The sequence below is a fragment of the Mesoplodon densirostris genome, chromosome 13, assembly GCF_025265405.1.
Source record: "Mesoplodon densirostris isolate mMesDen1 chromosome 13, mMesDen1 primary haplotype, whole genome shotgun sequence".
Taxonomy (NCBI): Eukaryota; Metazoa; Chordata; class Mammalia; order Artiodactyla; family Ziphiidae; genus Mesoplodon; species Mesoplodon densirostris.
In genome coordinates this window covers 47,104,047-47,119,037 of record NC_082673.1, presented here as the reverse complement: position 1 = coordinate 47,119,037, position 14,991 = coordinate 47,104,047, and positions in this window count along the sequence as shown.

Genomic DNA, 14,991 nt, shown 5'->3' with positions numbered 1-14,991 from the left:
AGGGGCTTTCTCCTGGCACATTCCATTCGAAATTCCAGTCTAGAACATGACTTCCATTGAGGCTCTGTTGCTCTAGTAACCAGATTTGGTAAGGGAGAACTGCTGCCACCTTGTGGCCGTTTCACGCAACAGCAGCTTTAATCCCAGCGCTAATGGTCAGTTGATATTCAAAATCATTGCAGGCCTGTAAATGACACCTGCCCTGAAAACAAATCCTGGGGTCACATATCGACCAAAAAATTCAAAGGACGTCCATATTTCAAAACGACCATTTCAAAAGGCATATTTTACGCACATTAGTGTTCTGCTTCTTTTTCTTTCTTTCCTTTTTTGTTAAAAAAAACGGGAATGGAAAAAGGCATCCCTCAGAATGGGCGAAAATCATTGCAAATGAATCAATGGACAAAGGTTTAATCTCCAATATATATATAAACAGCTCATGCAGCTTAATATTAAAAAAACAAACAACCCAATACAGAAATGGGCAGAAGATCTAAAGAGACGTTTCTTCAAAGAAGACACAGAGATGGCCAAGACGCACATGAAAAGCTGCTCAACAGCACTAATTATTAGAGAAATGCAAATCAAAACTACAATGAGGTATCACCTCACACCTGTTAGAATCTGCATCATCAGAAAATCTACAAACAACAAATTCTGGGGAGGGTGTGGACAAAAGGAGCCCTCTTCCACTATTGGTGGGGATGTAAATTGATACAGTCATTATGGAGAACAGTATGGAGTTTCCTTAAAAAAACTAGAAATAGAATTACCATCTGATCCAGCAATCGAACTTCTGGGCATATACCCAGAGAAAACCATAAATCAAAAAGGCACATTCACCACAATGTTCATTGCAGCACTATTTACAATAGCCAGGTAATGCAAGCAACCTAAATGCCCACAGACAGATGAATGGATAAAGATGTGGTACATATATAAAATGGAATATTACTCAGCCATAAAAGGGATGAAACTTGGTCATTTGTAGAGACATTGATGGATCTAGAGACTGTCATACAGAATGAAGTAAGTCAGAAAGAGGAAAACAAATATTGTATATTAATGCATATATGTGGAACCTAAAAAATGGTACAGATGAACTGGTTTGCAGGGAAGAAATAGAGACACAGAGGTAGAGAACAAACGTATGGACACCAAGTGTGGGAAGCCATGGGGTGGTGGTGGTGGGATGAGTTGGGAGATTGGGATTGACCTGTATACATGTATATGCATAAAATACATAACTAATAATAACCTGCTGTATAAAAAATAAATACAATTAAATTTCAAAATTTAAAAAAAAAATTTAAGTAAAACAGAAAAAAGTTCTTCCCTTCACACAGATGTATTTATAGGAATGAATTATTTCCATGCTTATATCTATAAATACATAAAAGAGGAATCAAATCTAACTTGAACCATAAAAGAAAAAAAAAACCTGAACCCACCAGTTATGCAGAGGGAAACCCTATCAGGGCACTTGCTCCAGCGGTAAACAATTCTGAAATTGGTCAGAGGTGGGGAATCACCTCCCATACAGCCAGCAACCCAACCCCCATGCAAGGAGCGTCCTCATTGCAAAGCTGGGGGACCGTGCTGAGGCATCTGTGAGTAAACGTGAGCTGAGCCCCAGGCCAGCTGCTGCTGAACTGTTCCCACCCTTCCCAGGTAAAACACCTGAATATGTACAAGGGCTTGAAAGCCTAGAGGAAGGGCCCTGGAGCCACACCAGCGAAGGCACGCAGGCCAACTTGGTGCCTGCAGGCCAGCCAGGATGGTCCTGGCCCCGGGCGCTCTTCTGGAAGCTTTCTATTGCCCTGCCTGAGATACCCCTCCTGTCACGGCCCTCACTGCTTTTTTCCTTCCTCACCTCTGTCCGGAGAGAAATTCCATCGGAAGGTATGGGGGACACATCCTCTTCTTTACAGGTGGCAGCCTGGCAACTCCTGCAGAAAGGCCAGCAGAGCCCAACTCAAACCGGGCCATCAACAAAGCCTTGGCCCCTCACTCCCTCCCACCAGCACAGCCCCGAGACGGCTGACGGGGCAGAGAATATGGAGTCAGGCACAACTTCAGGGGCTATTGCTGCCTGGAGCGCTGTTTATATTGACCTCAACCAGGCACACCTGGGGAGGGCCGGCCGGCAGGGTAAGGCTGCCCAGGTCAGCTAATCCACAACCCTCAGGGAATCACATTGTTGAAAATGGACCTCGCTAAGGCAGAATAGAAGCCAAGGGAAAAATGGACACAATGCCATTTGCAGCCCCGTAGATGAGTCTAGAGGTAATCACGTGACTTGGAGTAAGTCAGAAAGTGAAACACACATATCGTATCATATCACTTATAGGTGTTACCTAAAAATGGATACCAGGGCAGATATTTCCACGGAGAAGGGCAATCACAGATTCATTAAACAAACTTATGGTTCACCAATGGAAAGGTGTGAGGATTGGTTTCATTATGATATCGGGGTTAACAGACATAATCAAACACAGGTGACATATATAATCACCAAAGACCTACGGAATACCAAGAGAAGACTACTCAACATTCTGTCCTAACGTACATGGGAAAAGGATCCCAGGAAGAACAGACATCTGTATATGTGTAAAAGAACCACATCTTCCACACCTACAACAAGCCAAACATTGTAATCAAACTTGCTGTAATAGAAAATAAAAAAAAATTAAAAACACGAACAAGAAGTAGTGAGACAAACTTGAGGAACTTTCTCCTGGCACATTCCATTCTAAATTCCAATCTAGAACACGCCTTCCATTGAGGCTCTGTTGCTCTAGTAACCAGATTTGGTAAGGGAGAACTGCTGCCACCTTGTGGCCGTTTCACGCAACAGCAGCTTTAATCCCAGCGCTAATGGTCAGTTGATATTCAAAATCATTGCAGGCCTGTAAATGACACCTGCCCTGAAAACAAATCCTGGGGTCACATATCGACCAAAAAATTCAAAGGACGTCCATATTTCAAAACGACCATTTCAAAAGGCATATTTTACGCACATTAGTGTTCTGCTTCTTTTTCTTTCTTTCCTTTTTTGTTAAAAAAAAACGGGAATGGAAAAAGGCATCCCTCAGAATGGGCGAAAATCGTTGCAAATGAATCAATGGACAAAGGTTTAATCTCCAATATATATATAAACAGCTCATGCAGCTTAATATTAAAAAAACAAACAACCCAATACAGAAATGGGCAGAAGATCTAAAGAGACGTTTCTTCAAAGAAGACACAGAGATGGCCAAGACGCACATGAAAAGCTGCTCAACAGCACTAATTATTAGAGAAATGCAAATCAAAACTACAATGAGGTATCACCTCACACCTGTTAGAATCTGCATCATCAGAAAATCTACAAACAACAAATTCTGGGGAGGGTGTGGACAAAAGGAGCCCTCTTCCACTATAGGTGGGGATGTAAATTGATACAGTCATTATGGAGAACAGTATGGAGTTTCCTTAAAAAAACTAGAAATAGAATTACCATCTGATCCAGCAATCGAACTTCTGGGCATATACCCAGAGAAAACCATAAATCAAAAAGGCACATTCACCACAATGTTCATTGCAGCACTATTTACAATAGCCAGGTAATGCAAGCAACCTAAATGCCCACAGACAGATGAATGGATAAAGATGTGATACATATATAAAATGGAATATTACTCAGCCATAAAAGGGATGAAACTTGGTCATTTGTAGAGACATTGATGGATCTAGAGACTGTCATACAGAATGAAGTAAGTCAGAAAGAGGAAAACAAATATTGTATATTAATGCATATATGTGGAACCTAAAAAATGGTACAGATGAACTGGTTTGCAGGGAAGAAATAGAGACACAGAGGTAGAGAACAAACGTATGGACACCAAGTGTGGGAAGCCATGGGGTGGTGGTGGTGGGATGAGTTGGGAGATTGGGATTGACCTGTATACATGTATATGCATAAAATACATAACTAATAATAACCTGCTGTATAAAAAATAAATACAATTAAATTTCAAAATTTAAAAAAAAAAAATTTAAGTAAAACAGAAAAAAGTTCTTCCCTTCACACAGATGTATTTATAGGAATGAATTATTTCCATGCTTATATCTATAAATACATAAAAGAGGAATCAAATCTAACTTGAACCATAAAAGAAAAAAAAAACCTGAACCCACCAGTTATGCAGAGGGAAACCCTATCAGGGCACTTGCTCCAGCGGTAAACAATTCTGAAATTGGTCAGAGGTGGGGAATCACCTCCCATACAGCCAGCAACCCAACCCCCATGCAAGGAGCGTCCTCATTGCAAAGCTGGGGGACCGTGCTGAGGCATCTGTGAGTAAACGTGAGCTGAGCCCCAGGCCAGCTGCTGCTGAACTGTTCCCACCCTTCCCAGGTAAAACACCTGAATATGTACAAGGGCTTGAAAGCCTAGAGGAAGGGCCCTGGAGCCACACCAGCGAAGGCACGCAGGCCAACTTGGTGCCTGCAGGCCAGCCTGGATGGTCCTGGCACCGGGCGCTCTTCTGGAAGCTTTCTATTGCCCTGCCTGAGATATCCCTCCTGTCCCGGCACCCACTGCTTTTATCCTTCCTCACCTCTGTCTGGAGAGAAATTCCATCGGAAGTTATGAGTGACACATCCTCTTCTTTACAGGTGGCAGCCTGGCAACTCCTGCAGAAAGGCCAGCAGAGCCCCACTCACACCGGGCCACCATCAAAGCCTTGGCCCCTCACTCCCTCCCACCAGCACAGCCCCGAGACTGCTGACGGGGCAGAGAATATGGAGTCAGGCACAACCTCAGGGGCTATTGCTGCCTGGAGCGCTGTTTATATTGACCTCAACCAGGCACACCTGGGGAGGGCCGGGCGGCAGGGTAAGGCTTCCAAGGTCAGCTAATCCACAACCCTCAGGGAATCACATTGTTGAAAATGGACCTCGCTAAGGCAGAATAGAAGCCAAGGAAAAAAAGGACACAATGCCATTTGCAGCCCCGTAGATGAGTCTAGAGGTAATCACGTGACTTGGAGTAAGTCAGAAAGTGAAAGACACATATCGTATCATATCACTTATAGGTGTTACCTAAAAATGGATACCAGGGCAGATATTTCCACGGAGTAGGGCAATCACAGATTCATTAAACAAACTTATGGTTCACCAATGGAAAGGTGTGAGGATTGGTTTCATTATGATATCGGGGTTAACAGACATAATCAAACACAGGTGACATATATAATCACCAAAGACCTACGGAATACCAAGAGAAGACTACTCAACATTCTGTCCTAACGTACATGGGAAAAGGATCCCAGGAAGAACAGACATCTGTATATGTGTAAAAGAACCACATCTTCCACACCTACAACAACCCAAACATTGTAATCAAACTTGCTGTAATAGAAAATAAAAAAAAAACAAATTAAAAACACAAACAAAAAGTAGTGAGACAAACTTGAGGGGCTTTCTCCTGGCACATTCCATTCGAAATTCCAGTCTAGAACATGACTTCCATTGAGGCTCTGTTGCTCTAGTAACCAGATTTGGTAAGGGAGAACTGCTGCCACCTTGTGGCCGTTTCACGCAACAGCAGCTTTAATCCCAGCGCTAATGGTCAGTTGATATTCAAAATCATTGCAGGCCTGTAAATGACACCTGCCCTGAAAACAAATCCTGGGGTCACATATCGACCAAAAAATTCAAAGGACGTCCATATTTCAAAACGACCATTTCAAAAGGCATATTTTACGCACATTAGTGTTCTGCTTCTTTTTCTTTCTTTCCTTTTTTGTTAAAAAAAACGGGAATGGAAAAAGGCATCCCTCAGAATGGGCGAAAATCATTGCAAATGAATCAATGGACAAAGGTTTAATCTCCAATATATATATAAACAGCTCATGCAGCTTAATATTAAAAAAACAAACAACCCAATACAGAAATGGGCAGAAGATCTAAAGAGACGTTTCTTCAAAGAAGACACAGAGATGGCCAAGACGCACATGAAAAGCTGCTCAACAGCACTAATTATTAGAGAAATGCAAATCAAAACTACAATGAGGTATCACCTCACACCTGTTAGAATCTGCATCATCAGAAAATCTACAAACAACAAATTCTGGGGAGGGTGTGGACAAAAGGAGCCCTCTTCCACTATTGGTGGGGATGTCAATTGATACAGTCATTATGGAGAACAGTATGGAGTTTCCTTAAAAAAACTAGAAATAGAATTACCATCTGATCCAGCAATCGAACTTCTGGGCATATACCCAGAGAAAACCATAAATCAAAAAGGCACATTCACCACAATGTTCATTGCAGCACTATTTACAATAGCCAGGTAATGCAAGCAACCTAAATGCCCACAGACAGATGAATGGATAAAGATGTGGTACATATATAAAATGGAATATTACTCAGCCATAAAAGGGATGAAACTTGGTCATTTGTAGAGACATTGATGGATCTAGAGACTGTCATACAGAATGAAGTAAGTCAGAAAGAGGAAAACAAATATTGTATATTAATGCATATATGTGGAACCTAAAAAATGGTACAGATGAACTGGTTTGCAGGGAAGAAATAGAGACACAGAGGTAGAGAACAAACGTATGGACACCAAGTGTGGGAAGCCATGGGGTGGTGGTGGTGGGATGAGTTGGGAGATTGGGATTGACCTGTATACATGTATATGCATAAAATACATAACTAATAATAACCTGCTGTATAAAAAATAAATACAATTAAATTTCAAAATTTAAAAAAAAAATTTAAGTAAAACAGAAAAAAGTTCTTCCCTTCACACAGATGTATTTATAGGAATGAATTATTTCCATGCTTATATCTATAAATACATAAAAGAGGAATCAAATCTAACTTGAACCATAAAAGAAAAAAAAAACCTGAACCCACCAGTTATGCAGAGGGAAACCCTATCAGGGCACTTCCTCCAGCGGTAAACAATTCTGAAATTGGTCAGAGGTGGGGAATCACCTCCCATACAGCCAGCAACCCAACCCCCATGCAAGGAGCGTCCTCATTGCAAAGCTGGGGGACCGTGCTGAGGCATCTGTGAGTAAACGTGAGCTGAGCCCCAGGCCAGCTGCTGCTGAACTGTTCCCACCCTTCCCAGGTAAAACACCTGAATATGTACAAGGGCTTGAAAGCCTAGAGGAAGGGCCCTGGAGCCACACCAGCGAAGGCACGCAGGCCAACTTGGTGCCTGCAGGCCAGCCAGGATGGTCCTGGCCCCGGGCGCTCTTCTGGAAGCTTTCTATTGCCCTGCCTGAGATACCCCTCCTGTCACGGCCCTCACTGCTTTTTTCCTTCCTCACCTCTGTCCGGAGAGAAATTCCATCGGAAGGTATGGGGGACACATCCTCTTCTTTACAGGTGGCAGCCTGGCAACTCCTGCAGAAAGGCCAGCAGAGCCCAACTCAAACCGGGCCATCAACAAAGCCTTGGCCCCTCACTCCCTCCCACCAGCACAGCCCCGAGACGGCTGACGGGGCAGAGAATATGGAGTCAGGCACAACTTCAGGGGCTATTGCTGCCTGGAGCGCTGTTTATATTGACCTCAACCAGGCACACCTGGGGAGGGCCGGCCGGCAGGGTAAGGCTGCCCAGGTCAGCTAATCCACAACCCTCAGGGAATCACATTGTTGAAAATGGACCTCGCTAAGGCAGAATAGAAGCCAAGGGAAAAATGGACACAATGCCATTTGCAGCCCCGTAGATGAGTCTAGAGGTAATCACGTGACTTGGAGTAAGTCAGAAAGTGAAACACACATATCGTATCATATCACTTATAGGTGTTACCTAAAAATGGATACCAGGGCAGATATTTCCACGGAGAAGGGCAATCACAGATTCATTAAACAAACTTATGGTTCACCAATGGAAAGGTGTGAGGATTGGTTTCATTATGATATCGGGGTTAACAGACATAATCAAACACAGGTGACATATATAATCACCAAAGACCTACGGAATACCAAGAGAAGACTACTCAACATTCTGTCCTAACGTACATGGGAAAAGGATCCCAGGAAGAACAGACATCTGTATATGTGTAAAAGAACCACATCTTCCACACCTACAACAAGCCAAACATTGTAATCAAACTTGCTGTAATAGAAAATAAAAAAAAATTAAAAACACGAACAAGAAGTAGTGAGACAAACTTGAGGAACTTTCTCCTGGCACATTCCATTCTAAATTCCAATCTAGAACACGCCTTCCATTGAGGCTCTGTTGCTCTAGTAACCAGATTTGGTAAGGGAGAACTGCTGCCACCTTGTGGCCGTTTCACGCAACAGCAGCTTTAATCCCAGCGCTAATGGTCAGTTGATATTCAAAATCATTGCAGGCCTGTAAATGACACCTGCCCTGAAAACAAATCCTGGGGTCACATATCGACCAAAAAATTCAAAGGACGTCCATATTTCAAAACGACCATTTCAAAAGGCATATTTTACGCACATTAGTGTTCTGCTTCTTTTTCTTTCTTTCCTTTTTTGTTAAAAAAAAACGGGAATGGAAAAAGGCATCCCTCAGAATGGGCGAAAATCGTTGCAAATGAATCAATGGACAAAGGTTTAATCTCCAATATATATATAAACAGCTCATGCAGCTTAATATTAAAAAAACAAACAACCCAATACAGAAATGGGCAGAAGATCTAAAGAGACGTTTCTTCAAAGAAGACACAGAGATGGCCAAGACGCACATGAAAAGCTGCTCAACAGCACTAATTATTAGAGAAATGCAAATCAAAACTACAATGAGGTATCACCTCACACCTGTTAGAATCTGCATCATCAGAAAATCTACAAACAACAAATTCTGGGGAGGGTGTGGACAAAAGGAGCCCTCTTCCACTATAGGTGGGGATGTAAATTGATACAGTCATTATGGAGAACAGTATGGAGTTTCCTTAAAAAAACTAGAAATAGAATTACCATCTGATCCAGCAATCGAACTTCTGGGCATATACCCAGAGAAAACCATAAATCAAAAAGGCACATTCACCACAATGTTCATTGCAGCACTATTTACAATAGCCAGGTAATGCAAGCAACCTAAATGCCCACAGACAGATGAATGGATAAAGATGTGATACATATATAAAATGGAATATTACTCAGCCATAAAAGGGATGAAACTTGGTCATTTGTAGAGACATTGATGGATCTAGAGACTGTCATACAGAATGAAGTAAGTCAGAAAGAGGAAAACAAATATTGTATATTAATGCATATATGTGGAACCTAAAAAATGGTACAGATGAACTGGTTTTCAGGGAAGAAATAGAGACACAGAGGTAGAGAACAAACGTATGGACACCAAGTGTGGGAAGCCATGGGGTGGTGGTGGTGGGATGAGTTGGGAGATTGGGATTGACCTGTATACATGTATATGCATAAAATACATAACTAATAATAACCTGCTGTATAAAAAATAAATACAATTAAATTTCAAAATTTAAAAAAAAAAAATTTAAGTAAAACAGAAAAAAGTTCTTCCCTTCACACAGATGTATTTATAGGAATGAATTATTTCCATGCTTATATCTATAAATACATAAAAGAGGAATCAAATCTAACTTGAACCATAAAAGAAAAAAAAAACCTGAACCCACCAGTTATGCAGAGGGAAACCCTATCAGGGCACTTGCTCCAGCGGTAAACAATTCTGAAATTGGTCAGAGGTGGGGAATCACCTCCCATACAGCCAGCAACCCAACCCCCATGCAAGGAGCGTCCTCATTGCAAAGCTGGGGGACCGTGCTGAGGCATCTGTGAGTAAACGTGAGCTGAGCCCCAGGCCAGCTGCTGCTGAACTGTTCCCACCCTTCCCAGGTAAAACACCTGAATATGTACAAGGGCTTGAAAGCCTAGAGGAAGGGCCCTGGAGCCACACCAGCGAAGGCACGCAGGCCAACTTGGTGCCTGCAGGCCAGCCTGGATGGTCCTGGCACCGGGCGCTCTTCTGGAAGCTTTCTATTGCCCTGCCTGAGATATCCCTCCTGTCCCGGCACCCACTGCTTTTATCCTTCCTCACCTCTGTCTGGAGAGAAATTCCATCGGAAGTTATGAGTGACACATCCTCTTCTTTACAGGTGGCAGCCTGGCAACTCCTGCAGAAAGGCCAGCAGAGCCCCACTCACACCGGGCCACCATCAAAGCCTTGGCCCCTCACTCCCTCCCACCAGCACAGCCCCGAGACTGCTGACGGGGCAGAGAATATGGAGTCAGGCACAACCTCAGGGGCTATTGCTGCCTGGAGCGCTGTTTATATTGACCTCAACCAGGCACACCTGGGGAGGGCCGGGCGGCAGGGTAAGGCTTCCAAGGTCAGCTAATCCACAACCCTCAGGGAATCACATTGTTGAAAATGGACCTCGCTAAGGCAGAATAGAAGCCAAGGAAAAAAAGGACACAATGCCATTTGCAGCCCCGTAGATGAGTCTAGAGGTAATCACGTGACTTGGAGTAAGTCAGAAAGTGAAAGACACATATCGTATCATATCACTTATAGGTGTTACCTAAAAATGGATACCAGGGCAGATATTTCCACGGAGTAGGGCAATCACAGATTCATTAAACAAACTTATGGTTCACCAATGGAAAGGTGTGAGGATTGGTTTCATTATAATATCGGGGTTAACAGACATAATCAAACACAGGTGACATATATAATCACCAAAGACCTACGGAATACCAAGAGAAGGCTACTCAACATTCTGTCCGAACGTACATGGGAAAAGGATCCCAGGAAGAACAGACATCTGTATATGTGTAAAAGAACCACATCTTCCACACCTACAACAAGCCAAACATTGTAATCAAACTTGCTGTAATAGAAAATAAAAAAAATTAAAAACACGAACAAGAAGTAGTGAGACAAACTTGAGGGGCTTTCTCCTGGCACATTCCATTCGAACTTCCAATCTAGAACACGCCTTCCATTGAGGCTCTGTTGCTCTAGTAACCAGATTTGGTAAGGGAGAACTGCTGCCACCTTGTGGTCGTTTCACGCAACAGCAGCTTTAATCCCAGCGCTAATGGTCAGTTGATATTCAAAATCATTAGAGGCCTGTAAATGACACCTGCCCTGAAAACAAATCCTGGGGTCACATATCGACCAAAAAATTCAAAGGACGTCCATATTTCAAAACGACCATTTCAAAAGGCATATTTTACGCACATTAGTGTTCTGCTTCTTTTTCTTTCTTTCCTTTTTTGTTAAAAAAACGGGAATGGAAAAAGGTATCCCTCAGAATGGGCGAAAATCGTTGCAAATGAATCAATGGACAAAGGTTTAATCTCCAATATATATATAAACAGCTCATGCAGCTTAATATTAAAAAAACAAACAACCCAATACAAAAATGGGCAGAAGATCTAAAGAGACGTTTCTTCAAAGAAGACACAGAGATGGCCAAGACGCACATGAAAAGCTGCTCAACAGCACTAATTATTAGAGAAAGGCAAATCAAAACTACAATGAGGTATCACCTCACACCTGTTAGAATCGGCATCATCAGAAAATCTACAAACAACAAATTCTGGGGAGGGTGTGGACAAAAGGAGCCCTCTTCCACTATTGGTGGGGATGTAAATTGATACAGTCATTATGGAGAACAGTATGGAGTTTCCTTAAAAAAACTAGAAATAGAATTACCATCTGATCCAGCAATCCCACTTCTGGGCATATACCCAGAGAAAACCATAAATCAAAAAGGCACATTCACCACAATGTTCATTGCAGCACTATTTACAATAGCCAGGTAATGCAAGCAACCTAAATGCCCACAGACAGATGAATGGATAAAGATGTGGTACATATATAAAATGGAATATTACTCAGCCATAAAAGGGATGAAACTTGGTCATTTGTAGAGACATTGATGGATCTAGAGACTGTCATACAGAATGAAGTAAGTCAGAAAGAGGAAAACAAATATTGTATATTAATGCATATATGTGGAACCTAAAAAATGGTACAGATGAACTGGTTTGCAGGGAAGAAATAGAGACACAGAGGTAGAGAACAAACGTATGGACACCAAGTGTGGGAAGCCATGGGGTGGTGGTGGTGGGATGAGTTGGGAGATTGGGATTGACCTGTATACATGTATATGCATAAAATACATAACTAATAATAACCTGCTGTATAAAAAAATAAATACAATTAAATTTCAATATTTAAAAAAAAAATTTAAGTAAAACAGAAAAAAGTTCTTCCCTTCACACAGATGTATTTATAGGAATGAATTATTTCCATGCTTATATCTATAAATACATAAAAGAGGAATCAAATCTAACTTGAACCATAAAAGAAAAAAAAACCTGAACCCACCAGTTATGCAGAGGGAAACCCTATCAGGGCACTTGCTCCAGCGGTAAACAATTCTGAAATTGGTCAGAGGTGGGGAATCACCTCCCATACAGCCAGCAACCCAACCCCCATGCAAGGAGCGTCCTCATTGCAAAGCTGGGGGACCGTGCTGAGGCATCTGTGAGTAAATGTGAGCTGAGCCCCAGGCCAGCTGCTGCTGAACTGTTCCCACCCTTCCCAGGTAAAACACCTGAATATGTACAAGGGCTTGAAAGCCTAGAGGAAGGGCCGTGGAGCCACACCAGCGACAGCACGCAAGCCAACGTGGTCCCTGCAGGCCAGCCAGGATGGTCCTGGCCCCGGGCGCTCTTCTGGAAGCTTTCTATTGCCCTGCCTGAGATACCCCTCCTGTCCCGGCCCCCACTGCTTTTTTCCTTCCTCACCTCTGTCCGGAGAGAAATTCCATCGGAAGTTATGAGTGACACATCCTCTTCTTTACAGGTGGCAGCCTGGCAACTCCTGCAGAAAGGCCAGCAGAGCCCCACTCACACCGGGCCACCAACAAAGCCTTGGCCCCTCACTCCCTCCCACCAGCACAGCCCCGAGACTGCTGACGGGGCAGAGAATATGGAGTCAGGCACAACTTCAGGGGCTATTGCTGCCTGGAGCGCTGTTTATATTGACCTCAACCAGGCACACCTGGGGAGGGCCGGCCGGCAGGGTAAGGCTTCCAAGGTCAGCTAATCCACAACCCTCAGGGAATCACATTGTTGAAAATGGACCTCGCTAAGGCAGAATAGAAGCCAAGGAAAAAAAGGACACAATGCCATTTGCAGCCCCGTAGATGAGTCTAGAGGTAATCACGTGACTTGGAGTAAGTCAGAAAGTGAAAGACACATATCGTATCATATCACTTATAGGTGTTACCTAAAAATGGATACCAGGGCAGATATTTCCACGGAGTAGGGCAATCACAGATTCATTAAACAAACTTATGGTTCACCAATGGAAAGGTGTGAGGATTGGTTTCATTATGATATCGGGGTTAACAGACATAATCAAACACAGGTGACATATATAATCACCAAAGACCTACGGAATACCAAGAGAAGACTACTCAACATTCTGTCCTAACGTACATGGGAAAAGGATCCCAGGAAGAACAGACATCTGTATATGTGTAAAAGAACCACATCTTCCACACCTACAACAAGCCAAACATTGTAATCAAACTTGCTGTAATAGAAAATAAAAAAAAAACAAATTAAAAACACAAACAAAAAGTAGTGAGACAAACTTGAGGGGCTTTCTCCTGGCACATTCCATTCGAAATTCCAGTCTAGAACATGACTTCCATTGAGGCTCTGTTGCTCTAGTAACCAGATTTGGTAAGGGAGAACTGCTGCCACCTTGTGGCCGTTTCACGCAACAGCAGCTTTAATCCCAGCGCTAATGGTCAGTTGATATTCAAAATCATTGCAGGCCTGTAAATGACACCTGCCCTGAAAACAAATCCTGGGGTCACATATTGACCAAAAAATTCAAAGGACGTCCATATTTCAAAACGACCATTTCAAAAGGCATATTTTACGCACATTAGTGTTCTGCTTCTTTTTCTTTCTTTCCTTTTTTGTTAAAAAAACGGGAATGGAAAAAGGTATCCCTCAGAATGGGCGAAAATCGTTGCAAATGAATCAATGGACAAAGGTTTAATCTCCAATATATATATAAACAGCTCATGCAGCTTAATATTAAAAAAACAAACAACCCAATACAGAAATGGGCAGAAGATCTAAAGAGACGTTTCTTCAAAGAAGACACAGAGATGGCCAAGACGCACATGAAAAGCTGCTCAACAGCACTAATTATTAGAGAAATGCAAATCAAAACTACAATGAGGTATCACCTCACACCTGTTAGAATCGGCATCATCAGAAAATCTACAAACAACAAATTCTGGGGAGGGTGTGGACAAAAGGAGCCCTCTTCCACTATTGGTGGGGATGTAAATTGATACAGTCATTATGGAGAACAGTATGGAGTTTCCTTAAAAAAACTAGAAATAGAATTACCATCTGATCCAGCAATCGAACTTCTGGGCATATACCCAGAGAAAACCATAAATCAAAAAGGCACATTCACCACAATGTTCATTGCAGCACTATTTACAATAGCCAGGTAATGCAAGCAACCTAAATGCCCACAGACAGGTGAATGGATAAAGATGTGGTACATATATAAAATGGAATATTACTCAGCCATAAAAGGGATGAAACTTGGTCATTTGTAGAGACATTGATGGATCTAGAGACTGTCATACAGAATGAAGTAAGTCAGAAAGAGGAAAACAAATATTGTATATTAATGCATATATGTGGAACCTAAAAAATGGTACAGATGAACTGGTTTGCAGGGAAGAAATAGAGACACAGAGGTAGAGAACAAACGTATGGACACCAAGTGTGGGAAGCCATGGGGTGGTGGTGGTGGGATGAGTTGGGAGATTGGGATTGACCTGTATACATGTATATGCATAAAATACATAACTAATAATAACCTGCTGTATAAAAAAATAAATACAATTAAATTTCAAAATTAAAAAAAAAAAATTTAAGTAAAACAGAAAAAAGTTCTTCCCTTCACACAGATGTA